Source organism: Myotis lucifugus, unplaced genomic scaffold (assembly GCF_000147115.1).
Source record: "Myotis lucifugus unplaced genomic scaffold, Myoluc2.0 scaffold_92, whole genome shotgun sequence".
NCBI lineage: Eukaryota > Metazoa > Chordata > Mammalia > Chiroptera > Vespertilionidae > Myotis > Myotis lucifugus.
The window spans coordinates 1,679,178-1,703,092 of NW_005871140.1; the positions used below are offsets into that span (position 1 = coordinate 1,679,178).

General features: G+C 36.7%; 1 long non-coding RNA gene across 1 annotated transcript in view; it reads left to right on the forward strand.

The window, feature by feature from the left end:
* The first annotated feature begins 1,286 nt into the window (after nt 1-1,286).
* The window catches only part of LOC111826644, a 140,623-nt gene continuing 117,994 nt past the window's right edge, over nt 1,287-23,915 (forward strand). The window contains exons 1-2 of the long non-coding RNA XR_002829997.1: nt 1,287-1,323; nt 1,588-1,606. This is a non-coding gene — a long non-coding RNA (uncharacterized LOC111826644). The remainder of the gene's footprint in view (nt 1,324-1,587; nt 1,607-23,915) is intronic.

Here is a 23,915-nt window from a genome sequence, read left to right on the forward strand (position 1 = left end):
TTTATTATGAGTTGCAATGACAAAATACTATTCAGAGAAGTGGAAGAGTTACTAGATGGTGATTTGAAATAAAGAATAAGAGTAAGGAAGGTAAGAAGGCTAAGGAGGAGTAGAGAGAGGGAGGGAGGAAGGCAAAAAGAAAGGAAGGAAGGAAACAAGGAAGGAAGGAAAGGGGAAGGAAGGGAGGGAGGGAGGGAGGGAGGGAGGGAGGAAATGTGTGAAAGAAAATAAGTGAAAATGAATAGAAATGAAAAATAATAAAGGAAGGAAAGAAAGTAACAACCATTTTTTACTCTGTCTCAGTCTAAGTATAACACATGTTATTGGATCCTCACAGCATTTCCCATTTGATAGATGCAAACCTGTGTGGTGCCCATAGAAGGAATATTTTATTCCAAGGGATCACTGATACACTGAGTATAAAGTTACTCTAAAGCCTCCACACTTTGTTTTTTCATTGGTTTTTATTTTTGGCTTTGTTTTCTGTCTTTGCTCCATAACCATTATGAGCACACTCTGTGGGCTAATTTTAGCCACAAGGATTTAATGTCACTTTTAACTACAGATGGCTAGGCAATTAGGTAATTTTGTTTCTCTAGTGGCAGCCCATCAGGGTAGTGTGATAAAACCACTGTAGCAGGAGATCACTCACAGAGCCAAGGGCTCTGATCATTTTTCTTGTTGGGCACAAGCTTCCTTACTGAAAACAAAAACAAAGAGGCAGGATCCCATTGTGGGTGAGACTCCAGCTCAGGATTCAGACTGACTGGGTTTGAATCTTAGCTCTCTTTTACAGTCCAGGATAGTTCATACATCTTATTTCTGGGGCAGAATGGAGAAGTATAAGCAAGGTAAGTTAAGAGAAATATGATCATCTCTTTTCCATCATTTTTTAAAATTCCACCACATTACTTTATCTCCCTTTTTATTAAAACAACAACAAAAACACACATTTTACCAGAGATCTCTCAACTGAGGATTAAAAAAAAGGTGGTGCCAATTCCATATGGTTTAAAAAATGCCTTGGAAAACAAGTTAAATTAAAGACGAAAATTGGCAACTGCCATCAAGTCAGGTCAGTCCTTTTGGAATGGGCAGGTTTTAATTCCTGAACAGTCAGGTTAGGACGGAAGCCCTGACTCACTTGACCACAGTCTTTTTTTTTTTTTATTGACAGGGAATCAATACTAAGAGCTGAACATCCAGAACTGGGTCTTCTAGGAGACCTGACTTGACATCTTATTCTGTGCAAGTGAGTGGAAGTGGTGAAGAATGTGAAAGAAAGCCTTGGTTTGAATATTTTCCAAAGGTAGAATTTATGAGGTAATTGAAATCCTTTTTGACAAGTATTGCCTATGCATGCCAACGCTGAGCCATTTACTATAAATTAGAGTGAAATCTCTGTGATCAGAGCTGCTCACAAGGGAACCTATTACCAGTAAGGGAAGAGGAGAGGTTGTGGTAGCCAGCTCATTTGGCACAATGGGAAGTGATCCAGCATTGTTATTCCAAGTTAACACCCCTTTCCAAAGGATAGGACTTTGCACATGCTATCAACTTTTTACTCACTGCACTTCTGAAATAAAGAATTTTCTTCAATTGCCAGGTAAGGAAGAGTGGAACTTAGAGGTTAAGTTCAGGTTATCGTGATGGGTTAGGAATTCGGGCTGGAATGCGGTCTTCCGGATGCCCAGTATTTATCATTTTACACCCTTCAACATACTCTCTGATGTGAAATGCTGATGACTTCAGCATAGGAGAATCTATGAGGCTTCTCTACGGCTTGGAAAATTAGAACTTGTTGCTCTCAGAAGTCAGAAGTAGACAGTTCTGAGCCTGGGCATTTACCACTTGGAGTCAATAAATCCACACCTTCATTCTTCTTCTTTTCTTCTTTCTTTTTTTTTTTTTGTTTTGTTTTTTGTTTTGGTTTAAGCCTCACCCAAGGATATTTTTCCAATGATTTTTTTTTTTTTTAGGGAAAGAGTATGAGAGAGGGAAAGACAGAGAGAAACATCTATGTGAGAGAAACACATCCATCGGTTGCCTCCTGCACAAGCCCTGACCAGAGCCTGGGCCGGGGAGGAGCCTGCCACTGAGATATGTGCCCTTGACCAGAATAGAACCTGAGACCCTTTGATCCACAGGCCAACATTTTATCCACTGAGCCATACCAGCTAGGTCCATTCTTCTCCTTCTAGGAGAGAAATCCTGCACGAGATCATGGCAGCATTCTCCAGTTGTTTCTCTCACAATTCAAGAGAAGAAAAAAACTACATTTAGTCTATAGTTAAAACACTATATAAAGCCCTGTTTTGAGTCACCTCATTTCGCATCTTGAAATGTATGGATTTTCGTAACATTTAAGCACTCACTGTTTTCTCAGTTTCATGTGGAATTATTCATATATATCACTCCATTCTCATACAATATTTTTTGTTAGTGGTGCTGGGTTTTTTTGTTCGTTTAGTTATTTTGTTTTTTTCTCCTTTTGTTTTTGTTTTAACTTCCAAGTTAATCCCTGATCAACTTCCTGATATTAGTGACAGGTTCTGTCATTTCAGGTGTAGTATATTAAGCATTACTGAAAACAGCTCCATATCAAACTGACCTCCCAGGAGATGACGGTAAAGCACAACTCATTGGTTTAATCATTGCATTCCACAAAGGGAGATGTCACTTAACTAGCTTTCCTCTCAGTGCCAGGAAATTGGCTCAAAGTATTTTTCTTCAGATAAGTGAACATGCTTGTCATAGCTTCCTATGCCTGTTAAATCTTCCTATGAGATATTTTAAAGAGAAATATGTAAATATTTTGACTACTTGTGCCATTCTTTTCAGACTGCTTTGCAGATTATATATGGGTCTCTATATGAAACAGGAAGGAAAAGCAAGTAGAATTTTCTTAATGTAGCATTTTTCATTAATGGAGACAGAAAGACTAAAGGAACAATTTTTTATAATGGAGTCTTAATGTAAATAGCCAAAAAAGAGGAATATATACTCCGTGAGCTGGCCTCCAAGCCAGCTGATGGAAGAGTATTATGAGTCTCTAGGACAGCATGTCCTCTTACCTTTTCTCCCTGACAGAAGATAAATAAACCAGGGCTTAAGAGTAGAATATTTGCCAAAGACACATTAGTGGAGACTTGGTATGTAGCAAGACTTTTATGGGTTTGCTACATCTTACATGAACAGAGGTCTGTAAACCACCCTTTAATCTTAGAAATATGTTCTTTACAACCTATAGTTAGCAGATGTGATATATTCTGTACATAGATGGGGTTGGGAAAAGTGAGGGAGTTTTCCCCAAGCAGTTCTCATTAAAGTCTTTCTTTCAATCCAGTTATTTAATTTTTGCTTTTTTCATGATTATTATTGAAAGAACTAGAGGCCCGGTGCACAAATTCGTGCACGGGTGGGGTCCCTTGGCCTGCTGGCAATTGGGGACAATTGGGGTGGGAGTGCACTTGCATTGAGCGTCTGCTCCCTGGTGGTCAGTGCGCATCATAGTACCAGTCATAATGGTTGCTTAGGCTTGTATATATAGATAGATAATATAATGTTGATGAAATTTGAAGCCGATATCATGTAATAATTGTACTGGTTCCAGTCATCTGAGGTAACACAGTGGCAGATGTTTTTAATTGTCAAAGGACCATATTTTTCAGTGGAATATATTTCATTCAATTTGGGGTTATAAATATAAATGTATAATTTCACTGAGGAAAAAATTATATCTCTAATACTTGCTCACAGCTGCAGGGCTGAATAAAACAATGAGCCATGGCTCCTGATTTGAAGCAACAGAAACCATCTCTGGCCTTAACCAAAAGATGGCAAGGATGCCCATAATTGAAAATTGGCTGACAGTCTGAGGCTTAGACAATGGGGAGTTGAGTCCAGGCTGCAGAAAGTTCAGTCAAAGTCATGGTATAGCCATAATCTGGTCCATGGGCTCTTGCTTTGGTTGGAATCATCTGAATCTCCTTACATTTCCTCATTCTTTTTATTACTGGTCCAAGGTTCAGAGGTCCAGAACCAATGCCTTATCAACAAATCTTACCTACTGGCTTGTTCTGTGATCCAGCCAAGAGTGTAGAGGAAGGTCCCAGCTTCTGTAGTTTGAGATAGAAGCAGCAATAGTAGACAAGCACTGGGAATTATCTTCTTATTATGTTGGCACACAGTGGAAAACTAATAAAAATAGTGAGAAGTAATGAGGTCAGCCAAAATTGACAAATGCTACTCCACATAAGTATTGGCTTGGAAGTCATGATGGGTTTTTAGACTGGACTTTATCATTGCGAACTGTGAGACCTTGGAAAAGTCCTTTGTCCTCTCTTCCTCAGTCTTTATAATGTCAGGGGCATCAGGGTGGGTGGGGGGGGTGGGTTCTAGATGAAATAAGTGAAGGAATTAAGCAAGAAAAACCCTTCATAGACACAGACAGATGGAGGCAGATAAAAGGGGGTAAAGGGAGGATAAATGGTGATGGAAGGAGACTTGAGTTTGGGTGGTGAACACACAACACAATATACAGATGATGTATTATAGGTACACTTGAAATCTATATAATTTTAGTAACCATTATAATCCCAATAAAGTCAATAAAATATTTTTAAGATTACAAATTTATTGTAGATCCGGAATGGGAAGTAAATGTTATTTACATGGTCTTTCCTCTGGTTTCCATAGCAGACATCACTAATCAATCACTGTATTCCTTCCTCTGGAGATATGACCTCAGTATCCTTCATAGAGTGCTCTGGCAGCAACTACTGAATTATTAGAGTTGGAAAATGAGATTAAACCTTGTAAATATCTCTGAACTAGAGGTTAATTATATTTCCTTGAAGTGTTAACATTCTTTAAAGTTCCAGGACTAAGAAGTATTATTAGTTGAATTGTTTTAGAAAATTAGAAAGAACCTAGATCATGTGGAAATGGAATTATAAAGTAGCTAATCCTGTAATATCTGATTAAAGAGGAAGAAAATATTTTTAAACTTGAATGGCTTGTATTTTGAATGTTGAGATGTTAAAAGAACACTTTGCTCCATTGTGGAATGTGCTAGTCATCCCCTGCCATTAATCCAAGAAAGTCCTCAGCTCACAAAGACTATTCTTTGAACAATAAAAAGTAAGATATTGGTCTGAGGCTTAAGTGATAAACTATATTATTGATGATATATATATAAATGTAATATTATATTGCTTATGGTAAAGAAATTACTGTTAGCCACAATTTATGTTGTTAATGGTAAAGGAACTACTATTTAAGTAGTCTTTTAAAGTTTGTAGAAAACAGGATCTAAAACCGCTCAAAAAAATCTATCCTAGAATTTTCTAGGCTATGCTACTAAACATAATGGCAAGTTTAGCTATTGTGACCAAGTACAACATATTTATTTAGTACCATTTTCATTTATTAATATATTTAATAGTATGTATTTTGTATTTGGAGATCTTTAAAAATATCTCAAGCTACTATTCAGACTAGATGGATGTGCAATTTAGGACAAGTAACACCAGATGGAATGACTATAGTTTGCAGAAATTGCTGGTTTCCAATGACTACAGCATCCCTTCTCCACCCAGTAGGTTTCCATTGTCTTCCCTATAACTCTGGGCTGTGTTTGTATTCATCTGCACATCAGAGTTTCCTTTTGGAATGATAATAATTTGTAATATGTCCTTGAATCATGCCAGGAAAATATCTTTCTAATCCAAGGAAAAATATATATATATGTATTTTATAAATGTGACACTTTAAAAAAATATATATCTTTATTGATTTCAGAGAGGAAAGGAGAGGGAGAGAGATAGGAACATCAATGATGAAAGAGAATCATTGATTGGCTGCCTCCTGCACACCCCTTACTGGGGATTAAGCCTGCAACCCAGGCATGTGCCCTTGACCAGAATCGAACCTAGGATCCTTCAGTCTGCAGGACAACCCTCTATCCACTGAGCCAAACTGGCTAGGGCCCAAGGAAAATATTTGGGTCCATGAAACGACAAAAAGTCTTATAAAACAGATTAGGGGCACTAGCTTTCTGTAGGGTCCCTAGAACAAAGTTAGGTTCACAAGCTAACCTCCCTCTGTACCTGTGGTAGATTACAAAAAGACCACACATCTTCTCATTCCTGTATGCATGCCCTTTAACAATGCAATTTTGCAACTTCTTTCTTCAAGAGAGGTAGAGTCTATTTCTCTACACCTTGAATCTGGGTAGGACACATGTCTTGCTTTGGCCTAAGGGTTCTTATCAAATATAATGCAAACAGAGGCTTGATAAGTGCTTGAGCTTTGTTGCTCTTGGAAAGACGGAGCCCACACCATGTGAATTAGTCTACACTAGCCTTCTAGATAATGAGAGACACCTTAGTTCCATCACTCTTGTTAACATCTTGTGAATCGTCAACAATGTCAGTGAGGCCTTTCAACACCTTTCAGCCCTATCTGAGCTGCCTCACTATAAACTGCCCAGTTAATTCTCAGAATCATGAGAAATAATCTTTGTTGTTTCAGTATGTTAAGGCTTGGGGTGAATTTTTAAGGAGAAAAATATAGCTCCTGCCCTTGCTTGTATTCGCCTCACCACTAACCCAGGACTGGTTTGCCTACCTCAAGGAATAATCTCTAGGAATTCCTTAGATCTGCCTACTTGTCAAGGAATAGATTGCATCCTAGATGTACTGCAAAAGGCTTCTGATAGCTTTTTCATAGTTTTAAGGAAAATTGTCTTTGGACTTTTCGGTTTTTATTATTTTAGCTTCAGGCATTAGTTTCTCTGTGTTTGTTTGTTTGTTTTCAATTAAAACATCTATGAAAGCTTCATATCAGCGAATTTTAAGCTATCACAAAAAAGTAAGTTCTCACTTTGTTTGGGATTAATCTGACTGTGCATTTGTTGTGGCATTGAAGAGTAAAAAAGGCAAATGAGACCAAAAAGTATCTCAACGAGAGAGGGATGAAGCCTCATAACATTTAAGATGCATAATATTATCCTGGTAGGAAACTAGAGGCCAATTTGCTATTAGAATATAAGTTCTTTGAGACATTTTGCTCTAGGTCCTAACATTCCAAGGTATATCTTATTCTGCGTCCCAGGGCCAATTGATTCATGTTTTCTCTCCTCCACCTTCAGGCTACTTCTAACAGCACATCTTCGCTTTTCCTGGGGAGTGTCTCCATGTAGAGTTTCTTCCAGAATTTTTATCTGTTTTGATGGTGTTACTTGGTCCCCTTTCAGAGTTAGTGCATGTACACATACTAGTATTTGCATGGATGCATTTGTCATATTTCTCTTCTCTTTGTGCCTTGGAAATGGTTTTCTGGGGAAAACTGGCCAGAGACATGTTTGGGAGGAATAGCAATGCATGGTAATCTATGGTCAGAGAGATTGTGCCTAAATTATATATCACATCTGTACTTATGAAAATGCTTTTTTGTTTTTATCATATTTCAGTAATGTGATAGTGTTTGGGGGTACATAAATATGCTGTTTATGCAGTTCTGGAGTTTTCTGGTCTGGTGTTATGATGTCAATTATTTCAATTGTCGCAACTTAGGAACCAACTTAGAAGTTGACAGAAAGTGCTAGTTCGTGACTAAGCATGTAATAACATTGGCTTTGCATTCAAATCCCAATGCCCAGATTCAACGTAGAGCCACAGTGTTCCCTGCAAAAGTTGGAATAGGGTCACAATAGTTCCTATGGCAGCTGGTTTTGAATAACTACTGGTTAAGAATTTTCTTTAGTTTGACAAATTAAAATGATCAAGAATAAGAGTCATGCAAAACAGCTCATCATTTTCAGTTCAACAGCACCCTTTGGATGTGACAAAAAACATGTAATGTTTTTTTCTAGAAGTCAGTAGCTTTGTGAATATTTTATCCTGAAAATTCAGTTTAAATTCTATCTTAATTTTTCCTTCCGAAATAAGTATAGCAAGCATATATTGAAAGCTGTCTGTTAACTCTGGTCAAGTCTGTGAAATCCACCGACTTCTAAAATAGAGGCAGCAGAAGGCAGAGGTGTCTCACAGAAAGGTATTCTCTTAACTCGTCCCTTGCTGGGACTGCCTACATCAATACAGGAAAGCACTGAGAGAACAATGTTCTATGTTAATAGTAGATAAAGCAAATTTTGACCTGTAGTTAGTAACTTGAACTCCCTTCTACTTCTCAGAAGGACAACAAATAAAAAGAAAGATGGTGTCTGGAACCTTGGGATGAGTTAGACTCTAGCTGATTATGATAAGCTGATAGGATATGTGAAAAAATAACTCTTTTTCAGACTTTTGCTGAGAAGACACTCCATATTGGGGTTCTGGTGATTTATGCTCTCTTTTCAGTATCCAATAAAAAATGGTTAAATCATCAAGCAAGAATCCTTACTGTGCCCGGTGTGGTAGTTCAGAATCAAATTCTTTCCCTAATTTTTTTTCACCAGTCAGTGGAAACATGCTTGAATTTCAACATGATTTGCAACCTCCAGTAGGATGTTTACTATTATGTATTCCTAACTGTTTACAATCAAAATTAGTCTTATGTTATTATTAATCTCTCCAGTGTTTGTGTGGAAATTATAAGGACATGAGTTGAAAGGTCAAAGGATCTTTTAGCCAGGGCCAAAGTTTAGAATTATCTTCTCTCTAACCCAACTATCCTACAGGCAATCATTCCATGTCAGTAGCTCCTAGAATTAATAACAATGCCAAATCAATGCATTAGTGAGTCCATATTTTTCATGATACTGGTACTGAGCATCTTGTATAATATATGCAAAGAACTGTTCTGGTGTTTAAAAAGAAATAAGAACAGCCTAAACTGGTTTGGCTCAGTGGATAGAGCGTCGGCCTGTGGACTGAGGGGTCCCAGGTTCGATTCTGGTCAAGGGCATGTACCTGGGTTGCGGGCACATCCCCAGTGGGAGATGTGCAGGAGGCAGCTGATCGATGTTTCTCTCTCATCGATGTTTCTGACTCTCTATCTCTCTCCCTTCCTCTCTGTAAAAAATCAATAAAATATATTTTTTTAAAAAAGAAATAAGAACAAAGCTGTGACCTTAAGGAGAAACAGGTGAAGATATGGAGTGGAACTAACTACCTTTTAGCTCTCAAGGAGCGTCTAGCTTTTGATTAAGTTGGAGTAAGGTACTTGTTATGTTTAAGGATCTAAACAAACTCATCTTAAGTTATAAACCTGACTGTTGGTATAATGCATTGATTTACAACACATTTTTTAAATTAACACCTATCATTATTTATTTACTTATTTGTTCAATTAGGAAATATTTATTGGGTGTCTGTTATATGCCAAACCCTGTACTAGTCTCTGGAGACAGAGCAATGATGAAAATGGAGAAAAATTCCTGCCCTGTGTAGTTTTGTAGCAGTAGGGGAAGACAGATGATAAAATGGAGAAGTTAAAATACAATAAGTTAAATGGAAAAAAAGTTATGGAAAAAATTAAGGGAAGAAAGTGGGATAGTGTGTGTGTGTGTGTGTGTGTGTGTGTGTGTGTGTGTGTGTGTGTTAGGGGCAGCAATTTTGAAAAGGATAGTGACAGACACAGCATTAGATTTTGAAGTAAAAATAATAAATGAGTCTGACATGCTCATGGAACTGACAGCCTAGTGGAGAGGAAAGATGACTATATAGATACTTGAATTAAATTGTGGTATTAGAATCAGAGGTATAATAATGTTATGGATGAGGACACAGGCCAAGGAGACCTTGAGTAGCTTAGGGGATCAGGAAGGCCTCATGGATAAAATGACATTAAAATTGAGACCAAAATGGTCTGGCTGCTGTGGCTCAGTGGTTGAGCATCAACCTATGAACCAGGAGGTCACGGTTCGATTTCTGGTCAAGGCACATACCTGGGTTGCCGGCTTGATCCCCAGTAGGGGGTGTGAGGGAGGTAGCCGATCAATGATTATCTCTCAACATTGGTGTTTCTCTCTCTCTTTCCCTCTTCCTTCCTCTCTGAAATACACACACACACACACACACACACATACATACATATTAAATGAGACCAAAATGTAGAATAAGCCTCAGAGAAGTAAAGTGAGTTAGTGAGTTGAGGGTCAGCACAGTAAAAAATAAGTTCAAAGATTTAGAAGGAATTGAGAACTTGGTACAGTCAAGAAACTAAAAGGTTAAAATGGCTGAGGTGTGAATTGGAGAAGAGTGACATGAAATGAGTTTCCAGAAGTAAGCACTGGTCCTATCGAATACCGTGTTAAGAAATGTGGACTTGGTCCTAATAACATACAGAAATGATTAAAAGAATTGAAAGGCTTGGAAAAGACTTGAGCTTGGTCCTCAAGGGCCAGTAGGGAGGCAGAATCCTGATCCTGAATGTCCTCTTCACGCTGCTCTTTGATTCAACTCATTAGCTTTCCTTTCATCTTCAAAATCCATTTATCTGTGACCCACACATTTATTCATGTTTTTCAACAGATATATAATATTGGTAACTTACACTTGGGTCATGTCCAAATAAACCCTCTTAATTCAAGTGTCTGAAAAGATGCATTGTGTTTCTCTTAGAACTTAATGAACTAAAATTTCTGTGTGAACAACACAAAGCACAGGGCTGCAATTTTTATCTTAATTTTCACTCACTTTAGTCTTTATTGCATTTGACTGCCTTGCCTTACATTTACAAAACACAACAAGAAAATAAGTATAGCTCCCTTGACATATTACATATTATTTTTTTTCCAAAAATATAATGTACATGTTTCATTCTCAAGAACATTCCATGACATTCCCATGCACTTTTATAGTTGGAAGTGTTCACAGTGATCTAAATTATTAGAGATGAGGAAACTACCCACATGAGAGAGAATGTTAATTTATATTATTTGATAAAGTTTTCCTATAGTATTATTACTTTTACTTTATATATTTTATATGATTTTGTTTTATATATTTTAATAAATTGTTTTTTCAAAAAATTGTTAATGCAAATATACGTTGCAAAAATCCAAAAGTTGTAAAAGTGTATACAATTAAGTTTCTCTTCTATCCCCTTTTCTAGGCTATACTATTTCCACCTCCTCATATTATTTTTATGGAATCTGTTCAGATATATTTTATGTATAGATTAGCATATATTAAATATGTGTGCACATATTGTAAGACACAAATTTTAGCACTCTCTGCATATGTTTTTCACATTGCTTATCACTGAGCAATATATTTTTTATATCATTCCATATAGATATATAGAAAGAGCTCTTTAATTATTTTTAATAGTTATATAGTATTCTATTGCATAGATGTAACCTTATTAATTTAATTAATCCCATGTGTAAGGGATTTTATTTCTCCAAATAGTTTCATGATAAAAATATTTCAACAAATATATCTTATATAATATTATTTGTACATAGTGGGATTTTGCCTACAAGTTTGGGTGCAGAGTATGTAAGTTTTTAAAATTTTAATAAATATTGACAACCTACTTATACAATGCTATATATTTTCATTAACAATTAATAAGAGTGCTTGATTTTCTCACCCTCTTTAACACAGTGCCTTATTAAACTATTTGATCTTTGCCAGAGACCAAAATGATAATTTACTATTGCTTTAATTTACATTTATTTTTTAAGGGTCAATATGAGTATATTTTAATATATTTAAGATTTATTTGCATATCCTTTCCTATAAAATGTTAATAGCATTTGACTATACTTTCCACTATATTGTTGTTATTTTTTGTATTGATTTTTAGGAATCATGTAGTATGTATGAAATAATTGAAACCTTTGTGATGTGAGTTGCATTTTTTTTCCTGCTTTTCAATTTGCCTTCTAATTTTGGTTAAGGTGTTTGTTTTTACTGTACACATTTTAAAAGTATGGTAAAACTTACCACTCTTTTCTTTTATCATCTCTGGATTGATGTATTGTACATAGAACAACCTCTTCCACTCTGAGATTATTTTTTAAATGCCATGTTTTATTATAGTTATGGCCTTATATTTTACATGAAAATATAAAAATATTTTCTGTGATCGATGTACACATTCGAGTTATTTTTTAATGAGTCTATTTGTTGCAACACAAATTTTCATGTAATCCATTCGTTATTCCCCTATATGAAATGCCATCTTTATCATACACTTAATTTCTAAATTTGTTTAAGACTATATTTGGACTTCTATGATGTCCCATTGATTATTTATTTATTTATTTGGCATAATTGTACAATTTTAATTATTGTAGCTCTAAAATATGTCCAAATTACTAGTCATAATCCTTCTTACATTTATTTTTGACAAAATTTGTTGGTTCTTTTTTTAATATAAATTTTAGAATCTATATAGTTCTAAAAACTATTGGTATCTTTTGGTGAGTTTATATTTATTGATTTACTAAAAGAGAATTAGTGTCATTTTGAAGTTGGGTCTTTCTGTTCAGGAAGAGAGTATGCTTTTGCTTTTTTTTTTTAGTCTTTTTTTGTATAAAATAGTCCATGGACTGGTAATGGTCTGCAATGAGATAAGAATAGAAATTAAAAACCACTAGAAACTCTCAGAGCAATTTGACATGTTTGTGACATTCACGGAAGTTCTGATATAATTTTAAAATTCATTTTTATTATATTTAAAGAATTATCTAACCCTGATAAATTGAAAGTAAAAACATTAGCCTTTCACTGATTTAATTTGAGAAACATTGCTGCAAACACAATAGCCGTGTTTGTGGCTATTATTATTGTTGTTTAAGGATTGCTTAATTTGATTATGTGTATGCATACACCTAGAGATGCTGATATGTAAATGCATAAATATAATCATATCTATCTTTCTTGTAAATTAAAAAAAATTCTCTTTACTTGGCTCATTTCCCCCATTTTTTGTCTTTACTATTCCTCAGTATCTCTCCATTACAAATAACCCATGTTAAGAACACATTGTATTTTTTTAATTTCATATAAAATAATATGAAATAATAGAAGGCAACATTTCTTCTGCCTGAACTTTAAGAATAATACCAGAGTCTTACCAGCAAATATGATCTTCGTTTTGGGAATAAGATTAAAGTATCCTATTTACTTTTTATTAGATCTCAAGACAACATTTTAAGCATATCAAGTGTATTTTTAACATATACGGTGATGCTTTTATGATATTCTTTTAAAATGTATCAGTATACTGAAATGCATAATCAGATTTCCAATTACTGGTTCATTTTTGCTTTCCTAGAGTAACTCCCATGCCGCTGATTGCGGTGTATTAATCTTATCCCTCCGGCTTTATTGAGATACTAGAGGCCCGGTGCACAAAATTTGTACATGGGTGGGGTCCCTAGGCCTGGCAGCAATTGGGACCAATCAGGGCCAGGCCAATTGGGGCCCAAAGGCCCCGGAAGGGTTGGGAGAGGAGGTGACAGTTGCCTGGCTGGGCACGGAAGAAACAGACGCCAGATGCCAAGGCTGCCCTCGCCACCCCACCACCCCGCAGTTTTCTGCCTCCCCCTTTGTCCTTCCCTTGCTGCTGCACCACCACTGGGGACCTGCTGGCGGGGGGGGAGAGGTGGTGGAGGGGCTGGGGAGGTTTCAATCCCCAGTTTGGAATGTGCAGGAGGCAGACAATCAATAATTCTCTATCATCATTGATGTTTCTATCTCTATTTCCCTCTCCAAAATCAATTCAAATATATATTTTTAAAATGCAAGGTTTTTAGAGGAAGAAGAGTAGGGCAAGGGAGCTATTGACAGGGGGGCATTTGAGATCTTGCTCACATTTCAAATAGGATAACATAAGGTGGTCCTCAGTGGGTGACAGGTGAGGAGTGGCAGTGGGTGGAGCAGGGCACTGCGGCTGAGGAATGGGCTGTAATGACAGGAATGCCTGTGACAGTGATACTGAGCGTGTGTTGGGGCCATTGCTGGGATTATTTATCCCTAAGAGGTTTTGATTCCAGACGGGAGGAGAAACATGGAGATTAGCAGACCTTTCTTAGCCTAGAAGGTGAGGCCAGCGGCAGGAGTGGGCTGCCCTGCTTCCCTACAAATGTAAACACACAGTGTAACTGCACATGGACGTCAGTCAGCAGCCAAACCAATGCCCAGCCAGCCCTAGAGGCTGTGTCCTGCCACTCTCTGGCTGTGCTGCAGTGCTATTGGCCGGGGAGGCCAAAACCATGCCCCCAAGTGCACATAGTATATGAAGGGGTGGGCAGGAAGCCAGAAGCTGGAAGTTGGAGCTGAGGCGGCCCAGCAGCACTGTGTCCACCATGGAGCTGGACAGGGAGCAAGCTGTTGGTGCAACCGGCTTTGGAGTTGGAGGGGCTTTGCTTCCTGCATGTCACTGGTGAGTCCTCGCGAGCCTGCAGTGTGCCAGCCAGGCTGGGCAGGGCCTGGGGAGGCCTTTCCTTCCTGGAGTTGTTCTTCCCAGGGTGGCGGAGTCAGGCTGTGATCCCTGGGCCATAGCGTGCACCTCCAGGCCTCACTGCGCCCCCCTCCCCCTCCTCCTGCATTGAACATCTGGCCCCTGGTGGTCAGTGCGCATCATATCGACTGGTTGACCGGTCGTTCTAGTTGTTCCGCCGTAATAGTCGCTGGGCTTTTATTATATAGATAGATAATTGACATATAACATTGTTAAGTTTAAGGTGGACAAAGTGATATTTTGATATATATTGCGAAATGAATACCACAATAAGATTAGATACCACTTTCTTCATTTCATGTAATTACCATGTTTTTGTTATTGTTGTGGTGAGAACATTTAAGTTCTACTCTCAGCAATTTTCAATTATACAATATAGTATTGTATTTTGTAGAGAATTTGAAATCTATGTTCACAGATATTTTGGCTTTAGTTTTATTTTCTTGCAGTGTCCTTATCTGGCTTTGGTAGCAGGGCAACTGAAGAAATATAAAGGTTTTGGGAGATTTTGATATTAATATTTTGGCATTAATTTTCCTTTAAATGTTTGGTAAACTTCACCAATGTAGCCATCTGGTCCTGGACTTTTCTTTGTTGGGAGGTCTTTGATTACGATTTAACCTCTTTACTCATTATTTGTCTGTTCAGATTTTCTATTTATTTATGATTCAATCTTGGCAGGTGGTATGTTTCAAGAAATTTATGTATTTCCTCCAGTTTATTCAACTTGTTGACATATAATTGTACATAGTAGGCTCCTATGAACCTTTGTACTAGTGTGGTATCAGATGTAATGTATATTTCACCCAAACTTAACTTTGTATTTCAAAAATTGACGACCTTTTGAATTTGGGGTTCTCTGGGGTCAGTCAGATGGCATTATAAACATATATGTAAAAGTGGTATAAGTTAAGGTTTCACCCACAAGAGGATATAATCATCTCTCGATGATGTTGTTTCTCAAATTTCTCCATGACAGAGCAGGAGTGCATTCTTTAAGCTTTTATTTCACTTACATCCAAAGGTATTGTTAGCTGTGCTCTTGGAGTATCTATCCTCCACTTTACTGACACTATTTTGGGTATATAGTAAGAGTAGCTGTGAGTTTTCTTTCAGGCCACATCCTTATGCTTTGGGTTTTGGCCAAATAAGGTTTCATGGGGATTTCAGTGCCTACTGGTAAATTTCATTCCTGCTATGTAAAATGAGGCATCATCAGTTTTGTCCCTTCATAATATGTCATCTACTTTGGAGATTTGTGTTCTGATAATTTCCCCCTGCCCCCCTGAAATCTGCAGCCACAGGTAGTTTTCTTACCTGTTTGATCTTCATTGTATTTGCAAACCTTTAAAATATATATATTTAATTGATTTCAAAGAGGAAGGGAGAGGGAGAAATAGAAACATCAATAATGAGAGAGAATCATTGATTGGCTGCCTCCTACACCCCCCTCCCCACTGGGGATCAATCCCGCAACCTGGGTATGTGCCCTGGCTGGTAATCCTACCATGACCTCCTAGTTCATAGGTCGACACGCAACCACTGAGCAACACTGGCTAGGAACAACCTTTTTTTTTTACATAAAAATATATTGGGAATTACAAATTTGTTTTAGTTTTATTAAAGAGAAAAATTGCAGTTTCACTTTCTCTAATTTTGTTTTGGGTGATTTCTTACATATGACACATTTTAAAAACTAACATATAATCATCACCATTTAGTAATGTTAATGCTGCTTAATTCAAACTATTGTCTTACTGCCATGGATTTTATTTTTAAATATTGTTCTCCCAGACTAAGTATTACTCTGTTTTCATTGAACCTTAAAAGATGGAGAAATGTAAAACATGCATTTTTTAATATGAAGTTAAGAGAATAAATTATCTTGCAATGATTTTCAAAAATTCAAGTTTAGGTCTTCATCTTTAGATTTATTTTTTAATCAAGACTTTAACTGATATCAGCAGATCACAGAGCTATTAAAATAACTATCTCAGACTTCAGGGATGAAAATACTATTTCTGTAAAAGGGATCAATTATGTGTAATATATTTGGAGATAGAGAAAAAAAACAATGAAAAATGCTCCTGGCAAGATGCTCTATGTTAGTAAAACAATTGTTTCTGTATTAATGTATTTTTCAATCATAATATATAGAATAACATGTGAAAGTAACATCATAGTGAAGGAAGTCCAGTGGAAACTGAAGTGGAAATTTAAACAAATCTTCCCATCGCTGCTCTTTATTTTTCAGAGATGCTAAAAAATATTTTGAGAAAAAAGAGCATCAAGCAATGATTATATCCTTCTGTGGATGAACCTCACTTTATGCCACTTTTGATTATATGTTTTATAATGCTATCTGATTGACCCTAAAGAACCCCAAATCCAAAAATGTTTGCAACATTTGGCATACAAAATGAAGTTTTGTTAAAATATACAGAGGGAAACTGGCAGAGGTTCACAGATATCTTTTAAGCATCCAACTACCTTGAAAAATCAACACATTTGATTTCTCTTCAAAATTTAGAAATGTTCTAATTGATTTTGGAAAATGTTTTTGGATTATAAAAGGGGTTGCCTATGTATAGATGACCCAGTTCCTGTCTCTTTTCATATTCTAATTTCACCCATTCCCTATTGTATACTAAGAAGGTAGAGAGGACTTTACCTAATAAGGTCCTCTCTGGGTGATATTTTAAACGCCCAGGCCCTCAAAAGTCTAGCCTAAACTACACATAAACAAGCCACCTAGGTGATACCTTTACTGTACAATTGATTGAAAGTTGGATTTTTCAAAGCATGGAAAGCATCATTGAAAACAAAATTGGGGAGCTTGCATAAGTTCTAGATTAAATGCTGTAAGTAGCTCTGAAAATCAAGGCTACAAACATGGAAAGCAATCAGTCCACTCGTAATTACTATGCCACTTGAATTCTAGTAATTTATGGAGAAGGAAAACAAATCTAGTTACTCATCCTCTTCATGAATGAAATGTGCTCTGCACTGCAAATGCAAATTATTATCCCTCATCGAAGTCATTGACTTAATGATGTTCTATTTCCCGGTCTCATCTCCATGTCACTGACAATGAACAGGCATAATCCAATGATTAAAAAGTATTTTCTGTTATATTTGAGCTAGAGTGTATTTCAGAGCTGCGTGCTTTAAATAAGTATTTTATGGTTTTATATCTCTGTAAGAGAATATTTTAAAAATGTTGCCATACTTTCTCCTCAAGAGGAATGATGCAAATATATAATAGTTCCTTTCCAGAGAGCTCAAAATCCATTTCAGAGAGCGAAGGTATAAATAGTGCCCACTGAATACATAAGAGATGAGCAAACATTCAAAATGATATTATAAGATAATTTTCAAGGGAATACATTAAAACCTTTTTTTCTGGAAAATTTAGGGGATATCCTCTAAAATTATAAGCCCTGTTTATTATTTTAAGTACTAAAGTATTTTTAATTTTATGATAGTTTGATGGCATTCTAGCTGAAGTAGTATACAGATACTTCTCCATTCCTTTGTAACCATACAAATAACCATAAGTTACATTTTCCTTGGTGATTAAAAATGTGGTTGTAGCCAGAACCGGTTTGGCTCAGTGGATAGAGCATCGGCCTGCGGACTCATGGGTTCCAGGTTCGATTCCGGTCAAGAGCATGTACCTTGGTTGTGGGCACATCCCCGGTAGGGGACGTGCAGGAGGCAGCTGATCGATGTTTCTCTCTCATCGATGTTTCTGGCTCTCTGTCCCTCTCCCTTCCTCTCTGTAAAAAATCAATGAAATATATATTTTTTTTAAAAAGTGGTTGTAAATGTCTATGGTTATACCACAGGGAGAGGTATGTTCTTTACATTTAGTATCATGTAATAACATTTTTTAGTGGTTATGTCTTTTTAAAATGTTTTTCTGTCTTCTTATATGCTACCAGTGACCCAGTGCACAGATTCATGCACATTGAAAGGAAATTAATTAGAAGGTGGCCGCAGGACTGGGTGAGATGGGCTGGATACTCCCTGGAGCCAACCTCCCACCATCTCTCTCTGGCATCTGCAGAGTGAGCGGGGTCCCTCTGGCAAGTTGGGTCCCTTGGCCTGGCCTGCAGGGATCAAGTCAAAACCAGCTTTCTGACATCCCCCGAGGGGTCCCAGAATGTGAGAGGTCACTCTGCAAAGTTGCTGTGGTACAGGGTGTGGAATGCAAATGCAAGTGTGCAGTAAACCAGATTTGGGGCCGACAGTGCCCCAGCAACAACATAACCCATGGCCAATGGTGGAATCGTGCAGCCACGCAAGGAATCGGGCTCTCTCCTCTCTGGTTTGGGGGTGCGTCACCTGAGAACCGCTGCTGCCAAGTCAGTGCAGCTCGGCAGCTCCTGCATTGAGCGTCTGACCCCTGGTGGTCAGTGAGCGTCATAGTGACCAGTCGGATGGTCGGATACTTAGCATATTAGCCTTTTATATATACAAATATATGTAGATTTGTGAATTTCCTAATTGTTCTTCTTTGGATTAAGAAATTGGTGTAGGACTGGGTGTGTACATTTTAATGTATGAGTGCATGTCTGTGTATATGTGTATATCTGTTTGTGTGTGTTAAATCCTTTAAGTCAAGAAACCAAATCACTTGTTAAACCTAAAATGCTAGAGGATTTTTCATTATATGCTTGTGGAAATAAAAGCAGAAGAGTCTCCTGGAGGATCATGCCTAAAGGAATCTAGAAATAGCCATGCCATGTGCCCCAGCTAGCATTGCTCAGTAGTTGAGCATTTATCTATGAACCAGGAGATCACAGTTTGATTCCAGGTTGGGGCATATGTCTGGGTTGCAGGCTCAATCCCCAGTGGGGGGTGTGCAGGAGGCAGCCAGTCAATAATTCTCTCTCATCATTGATGTTCCTATCTTTCTCTCCCTCTCTCTTCTTCTCTGAAATCAATAAAAAAACATTTTTTAAAAAAGAAAGAAATAGCCGTGCTATAGAATAGGGGTGGGGAATGTCGGGCTGTGGACTGTATAAGACCCGAGAAATCATTTGGTCTGACCCTGCCAAGGCAACCGCAGGTTGGACTTGAAATTCAATAAATCTAGGAGCTGTTTTCATAGCAACACAAATTTATATTAACTGAATTATATTAAGCGAATGATGTTATAAATGGCCCTTGGAAGAAAAAAGGTTCCCCACCCTTGCCATAGAAGGGGACTAGAAAGTGGTTTGGGAACTAGAAAGTCAGTTAGGATACCAAACAGCTCTGGGGGTAGGCTATCTCAGCACCTTCTCTTCTGCAGGACTCCTGCAAAGAACCTGACCAATTTGACCCATCACCTACTCTCTCCTTTTTCTATTTGTCTTAGTATTTCTATCAGCCACTTATAAAAGTTTCAATTAGCTCCTTTAGCAGCTATAATTTAAGTGGCACTACATTCCCAGTCATTTAGAAGACCCTTGCCAGCCTGTGAACTGGCTGCTTATAAGTTCAGCTATATTTGGTGCCAACTTAGCTATGTATTTAAAAAGTACCCCTTAGAAAGGGACAGCATCTGAGTAGTCTTAGATATCATAAATTTTAGCCAGTCCAAATTTCAAATGAACCAATTACTTATGACTGCATGGACTAAAGCTCTCAGGCAATTGAAATATTGTATGTACAGTGACTGTATTTTATATTTTGATTCCTCTGTGTCTTTCTTGTTGAGTGTTCCTTTTGTATATTTTATAGCATATTTGTAATATATCGTATTAATTTTTTATAAATATGCCACTTTACTTCTTAATTGATCAATCCACATTCCCCACAATGCCTAGCAAACTCCATTACTTAAAACTGACAAAGAATGATTGTTTTGAATATCCTGGTTTAAAGTAAACTGAATAAAGATGGTTGTTACTGATGAGTTATAAACATTCTGTGCTATGAAGTCACAGGAGAGAAATAACACTTGGAACCAAAGTAATTGGGCAGTTTTTATGGAAGAAGTGAACAAATGAGATGATATATAATAAAAATTTATGAGGCTTTGTTTTAGGGTTAACCATCATTGTCATTGCCAGCATCAATCAAAAATTAACCTGCAAATGTTAATTACTATATAATATTCATTTTTGTTTTAATTCAAGACATATAATAGTAAAGGTTGATAAATTCACACACAGACAAGTATGCAAAGAAGATAATATACCAATATGTCCATCTTCCATCTAGAATATGAGCCACTACATTAATAGGCTGAGGATATATAAATAAAGTTTATGATATATTTAAGTTCCTGTCTTTTGATACATTTTTAAGTGAACTCATCTACAGAATCTAATAACCCAGTGGAGACAGAAAATCTATTTGATACAAAGGTGAAGAAAATGAAAAGAATAGTAGAAGGAAGTTTTGAAATTCTTTATATTCAGAACTTTGTGAAGGAAGACATTACCCCCAAGAAGGGATAGCTGCATGATGGATAGATAGATGACAGATGATAGATAGGTAGATAATAGATAGATAGATAGATAGATAGATAGATAGATAGATAGATAGATAGATAGTTTAGAGTGATCTTCACAATTAATGAGTGCCTTCCCCTTCCCACTCAAATCTGTTTCCAACCCACCTCTTTATTTCATTGGTATGAGAATTTAATGTTCATATAAAACAAATAAACAGAAATAGTATATTTAAACTTATCTGGGCTGAACCAATGTCATGTTGGGAAATATGAGTCCCTTAGCAGTATTGTGTTACAAATGGTCATCCACTAAACCCAGGACTTACTTACACAAACACATCAAGTACCAGTCAGTGATACTCCTTAACCACTTTATCAATATGTTGTATATGCCAATGTGGTTGCCCACTGTGGTGAGGAGACCATGTTTTACTCATCTCCGTATCCTCACCACCTAGCATAGCACCTGGAAAAATATGTGTTCAATGTTTGTTGAAGAAATTTATGAACGAATAATTCAGAGTTATATACATATTCTGAAGCATTCATTGCAGTCAATGATACAGCCATACCCAAGGTTGTCAAGAACCAGGAAGAAATAGTTCCAAGAGAAACGTGTGTGCTTAACAGTTTAAAATTCTATAAAGTGATTATTCGGAAGTGGAAATAATCAAATGGTAACCAGGAGGTCATTAATAAACTTTGGGCCCTAACTGGTTTGGCTCAGTGGATAGAGCGTCGGCCTGCGGACTGAAGGGTCCCAGGTTCAATTCCGGTCAAGGGCATGTACCTTGGTTGTGGGCACATCCTCAATAGGGGGTGTGCAGGAGGCAGCTGATTGATGTTTCTCTCTCATCGATGTTTCTAGCTCTCTATTCCTCTCCCTTCCCCTCTGTAAAAAAAATCAATAAAATATATTTAAAAAAATAAACTTTGTTAAAAATTTTAGTAAAAAATAAGAGGTAGAAACAGTTGGCAGGAGCTAAGTGTTGAACACATTTTGAAGAAAAGAGAACAAAAAATACTGACTACTCTTTTCAGGAATTTGATAGTAAAAAGAAAGGAAAGGAACTGAATAAACCCAAAAGATGTCAGTGTTGAGAAAAACTTATGAATATATTTAGGCTGGAAAGATCTGAACATTTATCAGGCTGGAAAAATATAAACCAATGACTAATATACTGGCTTCTTCATTTCAGTCTGATCATGTTTGTTGAGTGACTTTATGGTGCTACTACCTTCTGTACTTAGTGCTTAGGCTACAAAGATAAATATGGAACAGTATTTACCCTCAGTAGTAACTTACAACTTGGGAGGTGAGAGAGGCAAATAAACGCAACTGAAGTTTTAAGTTCTGATTTGTGAAACTGAAACCTTAGGAAATGTCAGGTTTGAAGGTCTTGATAAAGGTGCTAAACATAAAAAGCTTTTAGGAAAGACCTCTCTCCTTGACATTATAATTCTCTTTCCAGCAGTCTATTTGGGAAGTGATATCACAGGCCACTGGTGGTTAAAAATCAAAAATAACAAAAGAAACAGAATATGCCCTGAAAAATCCTTCTGAGCTTAGGAAAAGTTGTTGAAGGTTCAGGGTTCTTGTTGAGAAATTTGATTATATGCATGTTTCATTAGGAATCAAAGCATGCACATCCTTCCGCATTGAAGCCAACTGCAGAGGCACAATAGCATTCCCAAGGTGCAGTGACTAATACTTTGAGCAAGGCCTCAGCGTTCCCTTTATAGATCAGGTGTTAATATACACTGACATGCTTGCTCATAGCACTGAAAATTAATACGAACACTGAGGGCTAAATAAAGTGCCACTCTGAAAATGCCAATGCCATGGGTAGAATGGGAAACATTTTATGGCTTTCTTTAGAAATACTCTCTGGGTTCCTTTGAAAATAAAATTAAAGTGTTAAAAATCCTATTAAGACCTTTTAAGGGTAGTTGTATTTTTCCTTGCACAATTATACTGAAGTGAAACCTTTCATTTGTGTTATAATAAATACATTTCCAGAAGTGACAAGTTGGAATGAATTCATGACCAGGCATTTTTTTTTAATGACAATCATTTTTATCTTTGGAAACAATAATATTTTTAATAATCTTCTTTTTAAAAACTGTTTCTCCTGGGTAGTTTAATTACAGATTCCATAGTCTTGAAGAGGTAGAAGTGGTCAGTTCATCAAAACATCTGGACACACAGGAGTTTCATTTTATCTTCTTAGTGCAAGAATTTTGACCATTCACTTCCTTTGGGGACTCACGGTAGGCATCGCATAGACTCATTGAACCTGTAAGGACCTTAGAACTTAATTTAGCAGATATTATTCAAAGACCTCTGTCATTCTGGAAATATTTTCCTTAATCTGAGTTGAGGTGAAAAAATAAATAAATAACTCTTAAGTTCAGACACAAGGAGCTTTAATAATGGAACTAGTTATGCTCTACGGGCACTGGGCTAGGGTTAATTCAGTGGTTAATAGCATGGAATATGGTACCAGACTCTGGTTTAGAATCCTCTCTGTGCCAATTACTAGTTGTGTGACCTTGGACAAGTTACTAAATATCTCAGTGTATTTTTCTGTAAAATAGGAATAATAATAGCAACTACTTGATAGAGTTTTATAAATATTAAGTTCACAGATAGAAAGTGCTTAAAAAACTCTTTGACACATAAAATGTACTATGTATATTTAAACTCTCATTATAACTTAATTCCTGCAACATTACTAGAAGGCAATTAATGTTTTAGTTTTATTAATGAAAAAAATTGAGGCTTACAGAAAGCAAATAACTTCCACAATGTCATTAATCTAGTAAGCAGTGCAGCCAAGCATAGAACACACCGATTTTCACTTCAAAATATATATATTCTACATGATATTGCTTTGAATTGCTATATTATCATGCGTCACCTATGTTATTATCCACTCAATGACACTTTAGTTAAGTCACATTTAATTAAAATAAGATCATAGTATCATTCTAAGTGGTATATATATATATATATATATATATATATATATATATATATATA